Below are 21,520 nucleotides of genomic sequence, written 5' to 3' on the forward strand. Positions count from 1 at the left end.
TTTGCCCATTTCTTCCAAGTTGTTCAATTTTTGGCATTTAGTTTTTCATAATATTCTCTTATGATCGTATATCTATAGTTTTGGTTGTATTTCTCCTCTCTCATTCATTTTTTCTTATTTATTTGGATTTTTCCTCTTTTCCTTTTGATAAGTCTGGTTAAAGTTTATAAATTTTATTAATTTTTTCAAATAATCAAGACCTGGATTAATGATCTGTTTTACTGACTTTTGTTTGTTTTTGTTCATTGTTGTTTTTAGTTTCTATATCACTTTTTTACTGCTAGAATCTTTATTATTGCCCTTTTTCTGCTGGCTTTACACCTGAGACTAATATTACACTGTATGTTAACTAGAATTTAAATAAAAACTTGAAAGAAATTAAATAAAATCTAGCCAAGAAAATAATTATATTTTTTAAAAACTATTAAAACAAATTATTATTTCATTAACATATTTATGATAGTTAAATATTTATACCACGCATAAGTAATGCATAATGTAGCATATTATTATAACACACTTATAATAATTAATAAAAATTTGAATTAAAAATTTAATAGAAAAATAGACGAAGAAAGCAGTAGTCATCACAATGGTGTGGATGTGAGCATATTAGAATACTTTGGGAGGTTCCAGTTGAATGTGTTTGTTCTGTTCATTCACCTCTGAAAAGGTTATAAAATTTTCCCTATGCATGGCTCCTTTTGATAAGGATTGGAGAGAGATGCAGTGTGACATGGGGAGTGATAGCAATTTGGTAGCTTTAGGTATACAAAGCTGGGACCTCTGATGGTCCTCTGAAGACCACTGTGGGAACAAGAGAAGAGAAAGATGAAGGAAGGGCTTTTTAAAAGTTTATAGAACTACAGACACCTGGGTGGCTCAGCGGTTGGGCGTCTGCCTTTGGCTCAGGGTGTGATCCTGTGGTGCTGGGATGGAGTACCACATTGGGCTCCCTGCGTGGAGCCTGCTCCTCCCTCTGCCTATGCCTCTCTGCCTCTCTCTGTGTCTCTCATGAATAAATAAATAAAATATTTTTAAAAAGAAGTTTATAGAACTGAATATTATAAGACATGTAGGATTCTCTTAGCCAAAGTACCATTTATCAAGTCTTCATCCTCAGTCTGTTTAGTTAGTTCCCACATCCCTATGTATTAAGTCCAAAATAATCTTACTCAGATGGAATTTTCTTGGCTTTACTGTACACCAAATTGTTTTTCTAGCATTCTGTTATTATACCATGTGACTTATTACTATTAACCTATTAATAATGATGTCAATAATAGGCAACACTTCTTCAGCAAATAAGCTAGGATTTGTGCAAGGTAATTTAAATACATTACTTCATGTCATTGTGATAATTGTATTAGGCAATTAGTATTATATCTCTAAAAATGCTGTAGCATTTCCAGATAACTGGCAGCCACAAAGTACTGTTCTTTCTACATTTTTGAACTTGGCTCGTTGACATTCTGCCAAGCTTCTCATGTTTACTGCAGCTGTAAAAAACATCAGAGTGAGGTTGATGTCATCCATTCTCAGCATGTGTCCTGTGTACAGAAGCTAAGCAGAGACAAAGTGGAACATTGCCCAGGTTGTCCAGATGCCAGATCAGTTTAATTCAGCAAACATTTATTGAGCTTCTAGTAAGTATCCAGTTCTGTGCTAGTTTCGGTGCTACAGGGGAACCCCAGAATAAATCAGGCAATAAATAAGGTCAGCCTGCTGACCTTCTGGAGACTCACAAGGTAGCAATTAAGAGACATATAGTTGCTATAATAATGACAAATACTAACAGAGACATAATTTAAATGCCTATAAGATATATTTTACATGCCTTCAAAGTCATCATTAGTAGTATATTAATAAAGAATTTGATTGCTGTTTGTTTTGCCTTTGAATATACACCTTTTGCAAATAAGGTCAATTCACAGTTAACTTTCAAGATTCATAAAAGCATAAATCATTAGTTCTTTCTAATAGTATTTGATAGGAAAACATTTTTAGCAGAATATTACCTGAAACAGAGACCAAAGGGAGAACCAAATTCTGTTTTTTGTTAACTTGCTGTCTGATAATGGCGTACTTGCCAAGGAATATAAAATGTAGATCTAGAAAGTCAGTGTTCTCCGAAGACTTGGAAAAAGAGAGTGGAATTAGTGTCATCAGACACAAAGTCAAGTAAAAATTATTGATCTGCATTTCGTCTACCTTCATGATTATTTCCATTCCTGGCTTGGGTCCTAACCTTAGTGCAGCTGAACACTAATATCCTACGAGGTCTTCACCACTAACCCGGACTCCTCTCCCCAATATGTACTAAATACAGAGGAAACAGACAGGCAAGCTGCACTTGCTCAAGAAGTTCAGAAATAGTCTTCTGTTGACCTATGTGAACAAGTCAAATCACCAAGAAGGCCAAGGACTTCCAGTGCCTTGACCTCTGATTCTCTTAGTTACTCTCCTCTGCAAGGATAGCTAGTTACTCTATCCTCTTTTAACTGAAATTCTTTGGAATGAGTGTAACTTTTTCCCCAAAATGTCTATAGTCTAGGCAGCCAACAGGAGCACCTTAATTTGCTGGATAGCCTTTTCCTAAAGCAGTAACCATCATATCACTTAAAACTAGAATTTCCATAACGTGAGAGCCACCACTAGCATTAATCTGGATGCTGAAATAATTTCTGAAGATTTCTACTTCTACTTCTCCTTCCTATGATTAGGGACACCACCAGTAACCCAAATGGGTGCTGTCTACATGTTGAGAATCCTGTCTGTTGTGGATTGCTAGCCTGCACAGTGATGCCCAAATAATTTCTTAATATACCATGTGGCCAGTGCCATCTAATATATCCTAACCTGAGTAGGAGTCAACACTTATCTTTGTGATTTCAATAAGCATCAACCTTGCATCTTTGTCATGAACAGCTGCATTATCATCATGTAGATAGCAAGTTTCTTGAAGTAAGGTACTGCCATGGACTGAATGCTTGTGTCCTACCAAAATTCATATGTTGAAACTTCATCTCCAATGTAGTATTTGAAGATAGGATTTGGGAGGTGACTAGGTTATGAAGGTGGAGCCCTCATGAGTGGCATTAGTGCCTTATAAAAAATACTCTAGAGAGTACTCTTGCCTCTTTTGCCACATGAGGATACAGTGAGAAGACTGCCCTCACTAGACACTGAATCTGCTGGCACCTTGACCTTAGACTTCTCTACCTGAGAAATATGAGAAATAAATGTTTGTTATTTAAGCCCCCCAACCTACGATAACTTCTTATAGCAGCCCAAATTAAGATAGGTACCATGTCTTAACTTCTATGGCATGTTACCCACAATTTAGCTCAGGAATGAACACACAGGGCAGACCTTTAGAAAGTACCAAGGAACTACTTTGTGTTACTAAAGAGGTCTTTTCAACTATGTGCTTAATAGTACAGGGGTTCTATAGGCTTCGTTTTCCATAGCAGCCCTTCCCTGCACAGCCCCTGGGCCTATCTAACCTAAATTCAGCCAAGCAACTGAGCCAATCCAGATCATGACAGGAACAATATTACTGACACATCCCACCAGCCTGGGAAACAGAATTAGAATTAGTGATGTTCCTGTACAGACAATGTGGACATTTAACCCAGCAAGTCTCTGTCTTCCCTTGTTCCCTATCATGTTGACTAAGTTCCCAGGACAGACTGTCTACCTCAGTGTCCCTATTCACTCCCTCAACTCCATCCTAGTCATCCTACATAGGCTTTGATAGTTTTTCCTCATATAGATGCAGGACGGATTCCCTCTATGTAAAGGTGAATACCCTGAAGCACATCACCACCTCCCACCCAACTTGAATTGCAGACCCATATGCCTTTCTCCACTAGACTGGCTCTTGTCTGCAGCTAACATCTGCCAAAATCTAACCTGAGCTTGTCATGCCCTTGGGGGTGTTGAAAGGATCAACCCTGTAAAACAAGCCTTGATCCCAAGGTGTTCATATCAGGACAGTCCTAGAACACAAATGTTCATCTTATTACCACAATCATCACTGCTTACTTTCATAATCACCAAACTTCCAGCAAAAGTATCACTCCCCCTGATATCAGTCTTTTAAGTGATTCATTTCAAAATAAAAATTTCTGTGTTGTTTGAAGATATACATGTTTTGGTGTGTGTGTGTGTGTGTGTGTGTGTGTGTGTATGATGTGAGATTATTATGTAAGACACTTAATCCTCCCTCTTCTCATCCTCCTACTACGGTGATGTGTTTGACCTGATTTCCAAGAGCTTCCATAGTTTTGGACTATATTCAGAGTAAATGTTGGAATATATACTTTGCCAAAGGGAAACACCTCCCATTAAAAAAAGAAACTTGAAATTGCTCAAGTAAAAAAAAAAAAAAAGAAATTGCTCAAGTACTTATGACAAGAATATATCTATTCTGCTCCTCTTTCAAGACAAGAAAGGAGAAGGTAGACCCTAATTAGGTGACAAGATTGGCTGGCTACTAGGCTTGAGACTGAGTAAGGAGTTCCCAGTATGTGGGATTTTCATTGCTAAAATACAGAGGCAAACTGGGACAGTTTGGTCACTCTAATTCTAATTCAGGCAAATTGGGACAGTTGGTCATGCTAATTCTAATTCAAGCAGTGAATGTGAGTGGCAGAGCTATGGAGATGTTTGGGACACAGTTTTAATCATGATCATGTGGTGGGATGGATAGGTTAAACACCAAAACAACTCAAGCTGGTCTTAGAAGCTTGAGTTGACCAATCAGAGGCATCCCACAACATCAGGGTAGAGGAGGATTAACTGCCTCTGATGAGGATCAATTTACCATGTTTTGCTCTTTTTTCCAGATCCTAGAGTTATGGAATGCAGGGGTCTGGAGATTTCTTCTACTCCTCCTTCCTCCCTCCCCTCCTTTTTCCTCCTTTTTTTTTTTTTTAAGTTTTATTTATTTATGATAGTCACAGAGAGAGAAAGAGAGGCAGAGACATAGGCAGAGGGAGAAGCAGGCTCCATGCACCAGGAGCCCGACGTGGGATTCGATCCCGAGTCTCCAGGATCGCGCCCTGGGCCAAAGGCAGGCGCCAAACCGCTGCGCCACCCAGGGATCCCTTTTTTTTTTTCTTTTTAATTTGGATATAGTTGGCACACAATGTTACTTTAGTTTCAGGGATACAATTTAGTGATTTAACAAATTTATACATTATGCTTATTTACAAGTGTAGCTATGATTTGTTCTTTACATAACTATTACAATATCATTGACTATATTCCTTATGGTCTACTTTTTTATTTTATTCATGATAGTCACACACAGAGAGAGAGAGAGAGGCAGAGACACAGGCAGAGGGAGAAGCAGGCTCCACGCACCGGGAGCCCGACGTGGGATTCGGTCCCGGGTCTCCAGGATCGCGCCCTGGGCCAAAGGCAGGCACCAAACCGCTGCGCCACCCAGGGATCCCTATGGTCTACTTTTTATCCTATAACTTATCTCATTCTATAACTGTTAGCATGTACCTCTCTCTCCCCTTCACACATCTTGCCCAACCCTCACTCTTCTCCCCTCTGGCAACCCTCAGTTTGAGCTCTGTATTTGCAGGTCTGATTCTGCTTCTTGTCTGTTTATTCTTTTTCTTTAAGATTCCATTTATGAGGAGAATAACATGGTATTTATCTTTCTTAGTCTTATTTATTTCACTTAGCATAATACCCTCTAAGTTCATCCATATTGTCTCAAATGGCATAATCTCATCCTTTTTATGGCTGTGTAATATTTCAGTGTGTGTGTGTGTGTGTGTGTGTGTGTGTATGTGTGTTCCTAATTGTCAAATATACCATTCTCTTTGACTCCATAACTACTTCTCATTAGGCCTCATTCGGAGACTAATGCCAGCCTAATGCCTAGAACAGACACTGTCTACACCCTCATCCAGCTAGACACAGAAACCAAAACTGGTTGTCTACATAAACATAACTTTGTGAAATTCTCTGTATTCATTAGCATGACTATATTCTTCCAGGAGTTTCCTGTCCATGGCAATTTGATTGCTCAATACAGAAACTTTCCAAAAGATTCATCAATTCTTCAATGGAAAACATCAATAAACAATATACACCTCAAATTCCTCCTGTTGCTCTTTTCAAGCCTTGGCTGTTAGATTGTGAATACAAGGGAAGAAAAAGGCTTTCTTGAACCTCTTAGCTTTTTTGGCTATGTCTGAAATTAAACTAACAAAGATAAACTAATAGAAAAAAAGTATACAATTTTATTTAATGTAAGTTTTATATGACATGTGAGCCATCATAAGGAAATGAAGACCCAAAGAAACAGACCTGAGTATCTTTACATTAGGTCTGATGAAGGGTGAGTAGTTGTGTAAAAATGATAGGTCAGAGAGTATGAGGTAAGTATAATAAATTGGAGGGAACTGAGCAAGGTCTTTTTGTTAGAATTTTTCTGTGCCCTTTTGTTTTCAGAGATAGGAATGCTCCTTTTCTCTATTTCTCAAATGAAGATTTTAAACCTGTTTCAGGGGAGGGGAGAGGTCAGAGTGATCTCAATCCTGGATTTTCTCAATCCTTCAGCTTAAAGTATTCAATATAGCAAGGGGTCATATTCTGAGGTAGTATGTGCTGAACCCCATCATGATCCTTACTCAACCCTCATCAAGCCTCTGTTTTTAAAGTTCCATTTTAAATCAATGTCCTCAGGTTTTGATTGTCAATAAATTCTGATTTTATTATCACTACTCTAAGATACTGCCAATGCTTTACCAGGTTGCATTCTTCCTTAATGAAGTAAGCAACAAACTCAGTTTTATTTTACTAGAAGATTGTGTTGATGTTTTGTGGGGAGCCATCTTTTAAATCTCACAGGAGGCACTTAAAGCCAAACTGACCTTGCTGCACCTGCCTCCTAAGATTACTCTCATCCATCTCCCCCTTTTTCAACTTTCCTTTCCTTCTGGAGACTGGAATACATTTTAAAAATTACTTCCTTATAGAAGAGAGCAGCAACTAAGATATTGGTTTATCAGGTTAGTTCAGAAAACATTTAGTATACATTAAATTTTGGGAAATGTAGGGGCCAAAGAGGCAAACCACGTTGTATATATATAATAAAGGGCTTCTCTTAGAAAAAAAAATTCAGGAAGTATTACCTAACTCAAATTTAACCCGCATTTTATTTTTTTTTAATTTTTTTTTTAGGTATTTATTTATTTATTTATTTATTTATTTATTTATTTATTTATGATAGTCACAGAGAGAGAGAGGCAGAGACACAGGCAGAGGGAGAAGCAGGCCCCATGCACCAGGAGCCCGACGTGGGATTCGATCCCGGGTCTCCAGGATCGCGCCCTGGGCCAAAGGCAGGCGCCAAACCGCTGCGCCATCCAGGGATCCCTAACCCGCATTTTATATAACACTTAAAAGATTGACCATCATGTCTCTATAAATTTAGATGATGATTTATAGAAAGTTTTTGGGTGCAACAGGAAAAACTTAGAGGTAGCTTGTCTAACATGCCAAGTATCCAGTGTACTCACAAACTATGTTTTTATTGATGGAATGGCCCACAGCAAAAATAAAATTTAAAAAAAAAACAATAAGTATCTATCAAAAATGCTACTTTTGGAGTGACTTGGTGGATTCAGACACCTCTTAAATCTAACTTTACCATGTGACTCAGAAGATTATGAGAAGCCTCATGGCATAGTCAGACTAAATTACATTCAGAGTTGCCAGTACTCATTTAATATTAGTCTCGGGAACCCAATATTTTTGGGTTCAAAACCTTTATCCTAATTGTACTAAGACTCTTAGTTTACAATGAAGCAACACATTTGGTGAAAAATCAACATTAGCCCCCAAAAAATCAATATGCAGAAATCTGTTGCTTTTTTATACACAAATAATAAGTCAGCAGAACGAGAAATCAAGGAATACATTTTATTTACAATTGTACCAAAAACAATGAGATACCTAGGGATACACCTAAGCAAAGAGGCGAAAGAACTGTACTTTGAAAACTATAAAACACTGGTAAAAGAAACTGAAGAGGAAAGAAAGAAATAGAAAGACAGTTCATACTCATGGACTGGAAGAACAAATATTGTTAAAATATCTATACTACCCAAAGCAATCTACACATTTAAAACAATTCCTATTAAAATACCAGCAGCATTTTCACAGAGCTATATCAAACAATCCTAAAATTCATATGGAACCACAAAAGTCCTTGAACAGCCAAAGCAATCTTGTAAAAGAAATACAAAGCTGGAGGTGTCACAGTTCCCGACTTCAGGTTATATTACAAAGCTGTAGTCATCAAAACAGTATGGTACTGGTACAAAACTAGGTAGGCCCATAGATCCATAGAACAGAATAAGAAACCCACAATTATGTAGTCAACTAATCTTCCACAAAGCAGGAAAGAATATTCACTGGAGAAACAACAATCTCTTCAACAAAGGGTGTTGGGAAAACTGGATAGCTATAGCAAAAGCATGAAAATGGACTACTTTCTAACATCATACACAAAAACAAATTCAAACTGGATTAAAAATCTTAATGTGAGATATGAAACCAACAAAGTTCTACAAGACAGCACAGCACAGATGTCTCTAACATCAGCCACGGCAACATTTATCTACATATGTCCCATAGTGCAAGGGAAGCAAAAGCAAAATAAAATATTGGGATTGCATCAAAATAAAAACCTTCTCCATAGTGAAGGAAATAATCAACAAAACTAAATGGCAACCTCTTGAATAGGAGAAAACATTTACAAATGATATCCAATAAGCCACTAGTATCTAAAACATATAAACAGCTTATACAATTAAATACCCCCCGAAAAAGAAACAATCCAATTAAAAATGAGCAGAGGACATGAACAGACATTTCTCCAAAGAAGATATCCAAATGGCCAACAGACACAGGAAAAGATTCACAGCATCACTCATGATCAGGGAAATACAAATCAAAACTACAGTGAGATACCAACTCATACCTATCAGAATGGTCTAAATGAAAAACAGAAGAAACAACAGGTATTGGTAAGAATGTGAGAAAAAGGATCCCTTGTGCTCTGTTGGTGGGAATGCAAACTGATGCAGCCACTCTGGAAACAATATGGAGGTCCCTCAAAAAGTTCAAAAGAGAACTATCCTAGGATCCAGCAATTGTACTACTAGGTATTTACCCAAAGGATACCAAAAATACAGATTCAAAGGAGTATATACACCCTGACATTTATAGCAGCACTATCATTAATGGCCAAACTATGGAGAGAGCCCAAATGTCCATTAACTGATGAATGGACAAAGAAGATATGGTATATATATATACATATGAATATTACTCAGCCTTCAAAGAGAATTCAATCTTGCCATTTGCAATAACATGGATGGAGCTAGAGTGCATTATGCTGAGTGGAATAAGTCAGTCAGAATAAGACAAATTCCATATAATTTCACTCACATGTGGAATTAAAAAAAAACAACAACAAATGAGCAAAGGGACAAAGAGAAAGAGAGAGAGAAACCAAGAAACAAACTTAACAAGAGAGCAAATGGACAGTGCCAGAGGCGACAGGAGTGGGGGATAGGTAAAATATGTGATGGGGATTAAGGAGTGCCCTTATTCTGCTGAGCACAGGGTGATTTATGGAATTGTTTAATCATTTTATTATATACCTGAAATTAATATAACGTTGTATATTAACTATACTGGAATTTAAAATAAAAAATAATGGCTAAAATAAAAGGATGTACAGGTAGTTGATAAAACATTATTTCTGGGTGTGTCTGTGAGAATGTGTCCAGAAAAGATTAGAATCAGTAGACTGAGTAAAGACACGCTGGTGAGCATCATGCAATCTGTTGGATGTTTCTTTTGTTGTTGTTGTTATTGGATGTTTCAATAGCACAAAAAGGCAGACCTATCTGCTTGACTTGAGATATCCATCTTCTGCCCCCAGACATTGGCACCTTTGGTTCTTGGGCTTTCAGATTCAGGCTGCGACTTACACCATTTCAGTGCTGCTTCTTTCACTGGTATGGATTAAAAGGTATCATCCTTATTCACTCCTTTAAGATGACAGAAACAATAAAGGTCGAGGAACAGAGTGATACTATATTATGTATATAGAGTTAAAATGTGTCCTTGGAGTCATGGTCACCTTGAAATAATAAGTGGCCTGGTTTCAAATAGAATGCTTTACACATCTGAGAGAAGTATACTTGTCATTGGCATTTTGGCCCGAATCACATACAGAAGAATCCTAGGGCCTCATTTTACAACCCAAACTCTCCAACTTGGGGAATTCTGAGAGACTATTTTTCTAGCCCTTACTTATATATCAAAATGCTGAGTTCACAATGATTAATTCAATCAGCTCTTTATTTAACCTGTACTGTCATTGCTTTTGTGTATGATACTATCTCACATGATGTTGGCACACCCAGTAGGAAATAGTTATTTTTTCTTTTAAAATTAACATTAACTATATAGTGTTAAGATATGAATATCTTCCTTCTTTTTAACTTCTGCTTTCTAATTTTTTTTTCTAACCCCAACTCAATTTACCCAATCTTTACTTAGCTTTTTTTAGGTCAGCATCTCAGTTCCGTTTAGTAGCCTTCTTAGGACATACAGGAAAATCTCTTCCTGGAGCTAATTATGTTCATGTTTGTTACTACAGTCTTGAGAAACCTATTTTAATAAGTCAAAGAATGTATTTTTAGAACATCCGAAATGTCTTGTTCCAAGCAAGAATGAGTAAATTGGTCAATTTCAATTATACCCATTGTTTGTAGAAACCTATAAAGGTAGAGATATGGAGAGTAAAGTGATGTTTCATTCATTTATGCTACTCATTAGAGTTTTAAAAGTCCTTATTCCTTTGCTCGTTTGTTTTGTTTCTTAAATGAAAGACAAGCCAAGAAACAGACTCTTAACTATAGAGAACAAACTAATCCTACCAGAGGGGAAGTAGGTGGGGGATGGGTGCAATAGGTGATGGAGATTAAGGAATGCACTTGTCATAATAAGCACTGGGTGATGTACAGAATTGTTGAACCACTATATTGTAAACCTGAAACTAATATAACTCTGCATGTCAACTATATCAGAATTAAAATTTTTGAAATAAAGAAAAAGTACTTATTCATGATTGTCACCATCCATTTATTTATGCATCTAATTAACAGAATTGTTAATATAAATGTAAGCATGTTTATTTTTATACACTTTTTTTCAGTAGATAGATGATATAATATTATTATTAAAGGAACCTGGTGTCCATCTGAGAAGGCAAGACAAATAATGATATAAATTCATTTCTGGGAGAATAGAATGATGGAGCCAACATAGAGCCAAGGCACAATATAACACAGCATTATTTTCTAGCTCCTACCTCCTATACAGATACCTCCAGCATCTTTAAATATTCCCTAATTTTAGTGAAGGATAGGAGAGTGAGTAAAGTCAGTGATAATATGTACAGAGTCTTTGAATGAATTACAAAAAAAAATGACCACTCTGGGTAGCTGAATTACAAAAAGATATTCACTTTTGAGCACATAAAGCACATGCAGATCCATGTCATTCATAGCTTTCCTATCTACTCCCATATGCCTGCTGAAACTTGCCAAGGTACCGTGACCCTAGCACCTTACAAGCTGCCTGCATGTAGTAGGTGCCTAATAAAATTTGTCAGCCTGAGTTAACTTTACACTTGCCTTCCTTTGTATCTCCAGCTATTAATATCACTTGCCACAGCTCACCATCAATGAATTGTTTAAATGGAAGAGATGTCAAAGTTTTCTGACTGAAACCCCACTGAAGCCAATGAAGCTTACAAAAAAACACCAGAGACTCCTGTGCATTAAAACTTGCTGGGAAAATGTTTGGCCAAAGCAGTTACCAGACCCTACACCATGGTGCTAAATCTAGCCATCCACAGATCAGTCCTTTCTCCCTAAATCTCAAACCTATCTCCATATGGGCTGGGCTGCTAAACAGTAGGACATTAGAAGGTTTATAATCAATAGTTATGTTTTTTATTAGATTTGAAATACCTATTAGAAAGCTAAGTGGAACTATTTATTTATTTATTAACTTTATTGAGGAATCACTGACAAATACAATTATATATATTTAAAGTCTACAATGTAATAATTTGGTATACATATACGTTATAGAATAGTTATAAAGATCAAGATAATTAACATAGAATCACCTCAAATAGTTAACACAGTTAACTAGTTAACGTGTGTGTGTGTGTGTGTGGTGAGAATGCTTAAGATTTGTTCTCAGTAACTTTCAAGTACACAATACCATATTCTTTTTTTTTTTAAGAGGGAGCAGGGGAGGGGCAAAGAGCAGGAAGAGGGAAAGAGAGAATCTTAAGGAGACTCCACACCCAGCACGGAGCCCAACTCAGGGCTCGACCTCACAACCCTTAAATCATGACCTGAGCTGAAATCAAGAGTTGGACCATAACTGACTGAGCCACCTCACCACCCCCATAATACCATATTCTTTACTATAGTCACTATGCTGCATATTAGATCTTGTTTTTAAGTAGAAACTATTATAACTCGCTTATATGCTGACAGAATGATTTAGTAGGGAAGCAAAACCTGAGAAGCAAAAAAGAATAGAGCAACTTTAGAGCAATGTCTGAGAGAAGATATTCCTTCTCTTGCACAATTGATATATAAGGAATTGGCTTTAGGTAAGACAGGTAAGACATCATATTAGAAAGGAAAGCAGAGTATATGGACATAGTAGCAGGGAGATTAGTAGATTGAGGAGTGGAATACACAGAAATTCTCCTTATGATTGCATCTATATCTTTAGTAAAATAAGAAGCCAAGTCATCAGCTGTGAGTGAAGAGAGGTAAGAAGTTATTGCAGATGTGAAATGAAATAATAATCTGGGAGAGTAAAACAATGTTTGGAAATGTAGTAGAATTACTGAAGGGACAATTTGAATGAGAGGGTAACAAAGATAGTTACAAGTGGTGTGTGTGTTCATGTGCTTATGTGTGTACATGCACATGGCCCTTAAAATCTAAGGAAGTAAGGATCAAAGTGAGGATGTGTAAGGAAGCAAGAGATTGATAAATCAATGAGTTGGAAGTTCCAAGGCATTTGTGGAATTGTTTCAGTGGAGACATTATATTGATTAAAAGAAAAATAGGAAGTAGTGGTCAGAGAGGGGAGAACTTGAAATGGAATTTATGAGTGATGGGATAATAGAATAATGGCATAATGTAGTATATGGCTCAGGATGTCTATGTAAAAATAGATTGGGAGACAAGACCATGGGAGGAGAGGAGGTAAAGCCATCATGAGGTCACAATATTAGGAGCATCATCTGTACACATTCCAGCTATCTATTATTGCATAGTGAATCTCCCAGAAACTTAGTTAAAACAATTAATCATTACCTCTCATTGTACTGTAGGTTGACTAGGCTTAGCTGGACAGCTCTTTATCAGGGTCTCTCATGTGGATGCATCCAAGTGCCAGCTGGAATTATAGTCTTCTGAACACTCAATGGCTGGAAATCCAAAATGCCTTATCCACATGGCTGACAATCAGTACTATCTGCTGGCTGGACACTCAGCTAGTTGTTTTTTGTTTGGTTTGGTTTTATTTTGTTTTGTTTTGTTTCTTTGTTTTTATCACTATGCCAATATATGGTCTCTCCATGTAGCTTGGATTTCCTTTTTTTTTTTTTTTTTTTTTTTTTGTTGTTGTTGTTGTTGTTATATTTGTCATAAAGAATTTTTTTTTCCGGTGACCTTTTTTATTATTTTTTTTATTTTTTTAAATTTATTTTTATTGGTGTTCAATTTACTAACATACAGAATAACCCCCAGTGCCCGTCACCCATTCACTCCCACCCCCTGCCCTCCTCCCCTTCTACCACCCCTAGTTCGTTTCCCAGAGTTAGCAGTCTTTACGTTCTGTCTCCCTTTCTGATATTTCCCACACATTTCTTCTCCCTTCCCTTATTCCCTTTCACTATTATTTATATTCCCCAAATGAATGAGAACATATAATGTTTGTCCTTCTCCTACTGACTTACTTCACTCAGCATAATACCCTCCAGTTCCATCCACGTTGAAGCAAATGGTGGGTATTTGTCATTTCTAATAGCTGAGGAATATTCCATTGTATACATAAACCACATCTTCTTTACCCATTCATCTTTCGTTGGACACCGAGGCTCCTTCCACAGTTTGGCTATCGTGGCCATTGCTGCTATAAACATCGGGGTGCAGGTGTCCCGGCGTTTCATTGCATCTGTATCTTTGGGGTAAATCCCCAACAGTGCAATTGCTGGGTCGTAGGGCAGGTCTATTTTTAACTCTTTGAGGAACCTCCACACAGTTTTCCAGAGTGGCTGCACCAGTTCACATTCCCTCCAACAGTGCAAGAGGGTTCCCTTTTCTCCGCATCCTCTCCAACATTTGTTGTTTCTTGCCTTGTTAAGTTGCCCCATTCTCACTGGTGTGAGGTGGTATCTCATTGTGGTTTTGATTTGTATTTCCCTGATGGCAAGTGATGCAGAACATTTTCTCATGTGCATGTTGGCCATGTCTATGTCTTCCTCTGTGAGATTTCTCTTCATGTCTTTTGCCCATTTCATGATGGGATTGTTTGTTTCTTTGGTGTTGAGTTTAATAAGTTCTTTATAGATCTTGGAAACTAGCCCTTTATCTGATATGTCATTTGCAAATATCTTCTCCCATTCTGTAGGTTGTCTTTGAGTTTTGTTGACTGTATCCTTTGCTGTGCAAAAGCTTCTTATCTTGATGAAGTCCCAATAGTTCATTTTTGCTTTTGTTTCTTTTGCCTTCGTGGATGTATCTTGCAAGAAGTTACTGTGGCCGAGTTCAAAAAGGGTGTTGCCTGTGTTCTGCTCTAGGATTTTGATGGAATCTTGTCTCACATTTAGATCTTTCATCCATTTTGAGTTTATCTTTGTGTATGGTGCAAGAGAGTGGTCTAGTTTCATTCTTCTGCATGTGGATGTCCAATTTTCCCAGCACCATTTATTGAAGAGACTGTCTTTCTTCCAATGGATAGTCTTTCCTCCTTTATCGAATATTAGTTGACCATAAAGTTCAGAGTCCACTTCTGGGTTCTCTATTCTGTTCCACTGATCTATGTGTCTGTTTTTGTGCCGGTACCACACTGTCTTGATGACCACAGCTTTGTAATATCTCAAGTGCTGGGTTCAAAAGATAAGTGTCTCAAGAGTGAGCCCTTCAAAAAGCAGAAATCAGAAGCTATAAATCCAGTAAAGGGTTATGTCCAAACTCGTGCAGTGTCATTTCTACCATATTCTATTAGTAGAAGCAATCTCAGAGCCCACACAAATTCAGAGAGGTGGGGAGAACAGATCTCAACTCTTGATGAGAACAGTACAACCTTGCAGAAAAACATACAGAATGGGAAATATTGTTGTGGCCATTTTTGGAAAACAAAATCTACCAAATGTGGATAACCAATCAATAAGAACAATGACAAGACTAGTGTTAGAAAGACAGAGTGCTAAAATAATGGTTAGGAAGACTAATTCAGAGGTCTATACAGATAACCAAAGGGGGAGATAGAAGATACTGAATTTGTTGACATGAGCAAACTTGGGGCTTGAGGGAAGAGGAAGGGGCAATGCTTTAAAAGTGGTAAGGAGAAGCAGGAGTATTTATATCCTCAGTGACAAAAAAGGGAAAGAAAATATCTACCATTACAGAAGGCTACAGGAAAGAGTTGCTCTCGAGGGACAGCCAAGTCTCAGAGAAAGAAGGTAAAGATTGTTCAGAAGAGAAGTTGAGAATGGATTTTACTGATGACAAATCAATAATCTCAGAGGAAAATATGGAAAAATGTGTGGAGTTGGAGGAGGGTAGGAGGCAGTCATATTAGGGAATATATGCAATAATGAAGGGAGGAGAGTTAGATGATGAGTGACAGAGGAATCTTGAGCTTCTTTGATGAACAGTAAAAATGGATTTACTAAGCATGATGGAATTAAAGCATGATGGTCTCCAAGACAGGTTATTACGTTAAAGCTGCATATATTAGGGAAGGTATTCCCAAGATTTTGCTGGAGGAGATAGAACTTTGTGAGACTTTTCTTCAATTATTTGGCCCCAGGAATGGGTATTTCTGTAAGAGAAAAAAATTATTTTTAATATATCCATGGGTAAATATTATGTAACTCTTTTCCCTATTTTGTTTTGTTTTGGGCAGCTTATTAAAGTATAATTCGAGGAAGACATAGACACGGCCAACAAGCACATGAGGAAATGCTCCGCATCACTTGCCATCAGGGAAATACAAATCAAAACCACAATGAGATACCACCTCACACCAGTGAGAATGGGGAAAATTAACAAAGCAGGAAACCACAAATGTTGGAGAAGATGTGGAGAAAGGGGAACCGAACCCTCTTGCACTGTTGGAGGGAATGTGAACTGGTGCAGCCACTCTGGAAAACTGTGTGCAGGTTCCTCAAAGAGTTAAAAATAGATCTGCCCTACGACCCAGCAATTGCACTGCTGGGGATTTACCTCAAAGATACAGATGCAGTGAAACGCTGGGACACCTGCACCCCGATGTTTCTAGCAGCAATGTCCACAATAGCCAAACTGTGGAAGGAGCCTCGGTGTCCATCGAAGGATGAATTGATAAAGAAGATGTGGTCTATGTATACAATGGAATATTCCTCAGCCATTAGAAATGACAAATACCCACTATTTGCTTCGACATGGATGGAACTGGAGGGTATTATGCTGAGTGAAATAAGTCAATCGGAGAAGGACAAACATTATATGTTCTCATTCATTTGGGGAATATAAAAAATAGTGAAAGGGAATAAAGGGGAAAGGAGAAAAAATGAGTGGGAAATATCAGAAAGGGAGACAGAATATAAAGACTGCTAACTCTGGGAAACGAACTAGGGGTGGTGGAAGGGGAGGGGGGGGTGACTGGGTGACGGGCACTGAGGGGGGCACTTGATGGGATGAGCACTGGGTGTTATTCTATATGTAAGCAAATTGAACACCAATAAAAAATAAATTTATGAATAAAAAAAGAAAAGAAAAAAATAAAGTATAATTCGAATGCAATAAACTGCATTTCTAAAGTGTACAATTTAGTTAAGTGTTGTGATAGCGTAACCATCACCACAATCAAGATAATGAACATATCCACAACCCCAAATACTCATCTTGCTTTACAACCCTTCTCTCCTGTCTTCCCTCCCTTCAGTCTTCAGGCAATCACTAATAAGCATTCTGTCATTATAGATTAATTTAAAGTTAGTAGAATTTAGATAAAGGAAATAATATAGTACGCACACTTCTTTTGTCTGGCTTCTTCACAAAGCCATAATTATTTTGAGATCCATTCATGTCGTTGAGTATATCAATAGTCACAATTTGTTCACACATTCATATGTTGATAGTCACGTGGGTTGTTTCCAGTTTATAGCTATTACAAACAGAGATCTGCTATGAACATCCCTGTACCAGTCTGTATGAACATATGCTCTCATTTCTCTTTGGTAAATTCCTAAGAGTAGATAGGCTGAATTATATGGTAGGTGTTTGTTTAGCTTTTTAAGAACTTGCCAAACTGTTTTCCAAAGTGAGTATACATTTATATTCCCACTAGTCACGTATGAGAGTTTTAGTTTCTCATTATGATTATCTCTGATGATCTCTTCATATATATATATATAATCTCTTTTTTTCTTTTTTTTAAGTAGGTTCCATGCCCAGAATGGAGCCCAATAAAGGACTTGAACTCACAACCCCAAGATCAAGATATGAGCTGAAATCAAGAGTCGGATGCCTAACCAACTGAGCAACTCAGGCCCTCTAAAGTCTCTTTTTATTTGGGAGTGTGTATAACATTTATGATTAATGTTATTGTTGATATGGTTAGAAATAAGGATATTATCTTCCTAATTGTTTTCTATTTGTCCTCCCTGTTCTTTGTTTCTCCTTCTTTTTTTCTCTTTTTCTGTATTATTTTGGATTAAATAATTTTATTACTTCATTGTATCTCCCTTTTCTTGGCTTATTAGCTCAAACCTTTTGTTATTTTATTTATTGTTTTACCATTTATGACATAAATCTTTAATTTATCACAGTCTTTATTCTAATGATATTATATAATACAACTTCACTTATAGCATAAGAGCCTTACTTTCATTTCTTTCTTCCCAGCCACTGGTCCACTTTTATCTTTTTCCTTCTATATAAGTTATAAACCCCACAATTCTTTGTTGTTACTTTTGCTTTAAACAGGTGATTGTTTAAACACATTTAAAAAGTAAGAAAAAAACTATATGCAGAATTAATTGTCATTTCCAATGGTCTTCATTGTTTTGTGTGGATTCATATGTTCACCTGGAACTATTTTCTTTCCACTTTGAAAAAACACTTAACATTTCTTTAACATTTCTGATACTGGGCATCTGCTGATAATGAATTATTTAAGCTTCCATACGTCTGAAAAAGTCTTATTCATCTTCCATACATCTGAAAAAGTCTTATTTATCTTTGTTTTGAAAGATACTTTTTATTGGTTGTAGAATTTTAGCTATAGTCTTTTTTTTTTTTTAGTAAAATCTTTACCTTAAAGATATTGCTCATTTGCATTCTTATGAATTTTTTCAACAAAAAGTACTCTGTTATCTTTTATTTTTCTTCTTCTGTACATATATATATCTTTTTTCTCTAGTTGCTTAAGATTTTTCTTTCTCAAGTTTTTTAAAAGAACTTGACTACAATATGCTTTGGTGTAATTGTCTTGTTCCTGGATTTGGGTTATCCCAGAAGCAGCTGATGTGTATAACCATTGGATGTTTTCCAGCATCCATCTGTTTCCTTCTGTTTTCCAAAAGTCTTTCCCTAATGAGCAAAAGAGAGACTATGTCTGAAACATTTATAACTAACTGTCTCTAAATTCCTTAGATCATTGTAGATTTTATAAAACCATGCCTTTTTTGGTTTAAGGTAACTGGGAAAACAAAATATATGACCCTCAACACTAAATTTTTTAATTTAATTTTTTCAGTGAACGATCAATACAATTGACAAATCTCTAGAAAAACTGACAAAGAAAAAAAGAAGACACGAGGTAGAAATGTCAGAAATGAAACAGAGAATATCACCATGAATACAACAGAGATCAAAAGAATAATAAATATGAGTAACTCTAAACACAATTTTATTGAAGTATAGTTGACACACACTGTTACATTACTTTCAGGTGTACAACACTCATTGGACAAGTCTATATATTATGCTGTGGTCATCACAGTAGTTACTATCAATCACCATGTGACCTTATTATAATAAGGATGACTATATTCTATAATTAGAAGTCTGTACCTCCAACTTTTCTGCACCTATTTTGTTTATCCCTCCACCCCATTCCCAAACTGCTATCAGTTTGTTCTCTATGTTTATGGATCAGTTTGGCTTTTGTTTGTTTATTCATTTGTTTTTTAGATTCTGGATATATGTAAAATCGTATGATATTTGTCTGTCTTTGTCTAACTTATTTCACTTAACACAATACACTTTCTTTTTTTTTTTTTTTTTTTTGGAGTGAGAGATATAATTCCTTTAATCTTGTCATAGTTGTACCACAGAAAGTTTAGGCTGTAAACACAAAACTATTCAATCATTTAAATTAATTATTTTTACCAGTAAAAACTAATTCATCATGCAGGCAACTTTTCTCTTGCTTGAGGCGAACGATCTCTTCTCGTTGTTCATTATTTTCTGTTGTCTTTTCATTTAGATCCTCTTTCAGTTTATTGACTTCAATCTTAAGTGTCTTCAATTTCTGCTTATAATCTTGCTTTTCTTTCACAATACAAGTCTTCACCATCTTCGCCTCACACAAGGCATGCTCTAATAGTTTAAATTTTCCTGAGCAGTCTGCAATGTGATTGACAGCCTCAATAATATCTTTGTCCTCAAGGTCTTCAGAGAGAAGAGAGGAATGGGTTGCTTTTTGAGCCATTTCTTGGAGCTGGAGCTGAGTCTTCTGAAGAGCCGCTTGGCATTCAATTTGATTAGATTCAAGGGTTTTTACCTTCTCGGTGAGTGACCTGATTATTTCAGTTCTTTTATGTAGTTCACCCTCTAATTTGCTGCAACGTTCTTCCAAAGTCAACACTTTCTGCGGATCCTCTTCCCAAGAAAAAAGTTGTTTCTGATGTACTGCAACCATATTATTGAGCTCTTTATCATGATCTTCTAATTCTCCAATGAGCAGCTGCAGCTTTTTCCATTGTTTCATAGTGGAACATTCAACTTCTGACCCGATGTTCTGGTGCACGGTGAGGAAGGCATGGCAAGATCTCATCTTTTTTATGGTTTCTACTATGTATATATACTTCTTTATCAATTTATCTATTGGTATACACTTGGGCTACTTCCATATCTTGGCTATTGTAAATAATGTTGCGATAACATAGAGGTGCCTGTATCTTTCCAAATTATATTAAGATGCTATCATTTTATTTGGGTAAATACCCAGTTGGGGAAGTACTCTATCATATGGCATTTCTATTTTTAATTTTTTGAGGACCCTCTATACTGTTTTCCACAGTGGCTGCACCAACATTTATTCTCACAATAGTGCATAAGGGTTCCTTTTCCTCCATATCCTCACCAGGACTTGTTGTTTCTTGTCTTTTTGATTCTAGCCATTCTGACGAGTGTACAGTGATATCTCATTGTTATTTTGATTTGCATTTCCCTGATGATTAATCATGTGCATTTTTTTCATGTGTCTGTTGGCCATCTGTATGTCTTCTTTGGAAAAATGTCTTGAATAGGCCCTCTGTCCATTTTTTAAATAGGATTACTTGTTTTGGGGTATTGAATTGTAAAAATTCTTTATGTATCTTGGATATTGATTTCTTATAGAATGTATCATTTGCAAATATCTTCTCCTATTCAGTAGGTTGCCTTTCATTGCATTGATGGTTTCCTTCACTGTACAAAAGCATTTTTAAAATTTTGGTGTAGTCCCAATAATTTATTTTTTTGGTTTTGGCTCTCTTGCCTAAGGAGGCATATCTAGACAAATGTTTAATGGATGATGTAAAGGAAATTACTCCTATCTTTTCTTCTAAGGTTTTTATGATTTCATGTCTCATATTTTGGTCTTTAATCCATTTTGAATTTATTTGTGTGTATAGTGAAAGTTTATTCTTTTGTGTGTATAGCCCAGCTTTATTCTTTTATATATAGCTATACAGTTTCCCAGCATCATTTATTGAAGAGATTAGTACTCTTTGTTTCAGTAAAAATTGCTACTGATAATTTAATAGGGATTTCATTGAATCTATATATTGCTTTGACAAGTATGGACATTTTAACAATATGATATTTTCCAATCCATAAGCATGGAATATCTTTTTATTTGTTTGTGACATCTTCAATTTCTTTCATTGCCTTTTTAC

The 21,520-nt window shown here is 36.4% G+C and overlaps 2 long non-coding RNA genes across 2 annotated transcripts in view; both read left to right on the forward strand.

The window, feature by feature from the left end:
- The window catches only part of LOC144296526 (uncharacterized), a 35,148-nt gene extending 18,177 nt beyond the window's left edge, over positions 1 to 16,971 (forward strand). The window contains exon 3 of the long non-coding RNA XR_013363624.1: positions 16,279 to 16,971. This is a non-coding gene — a long non-coding RNA (uncharacterized LOC144296526). The remainder of the gene's footprint in view (positions 1 to 16,278) is intronic.
- The window catches only part of LOC144296095 (uncharacterized), a 218,729-nt gene that overhangs the window by 100,538 nt on the left and 96,671 nt on the right, over positions 1 to 21,520 (forward strand). The gene's annotated exons all lie outside the window — the stretch shown is intronic.

This window comes from Canis aureus, chromosome 24, assembly GCF_053574225.1.
Source record: "Canis aureus isolate CA01 chromosome 24, VMU_Caureus_v.1.0, whole genome shotgun sequence".
Lineage (NCBI taxonomy): Eukaryota > Metazoa > Chordata > Mammalia > Carnivora > Canidae > Canis > Canis aureus.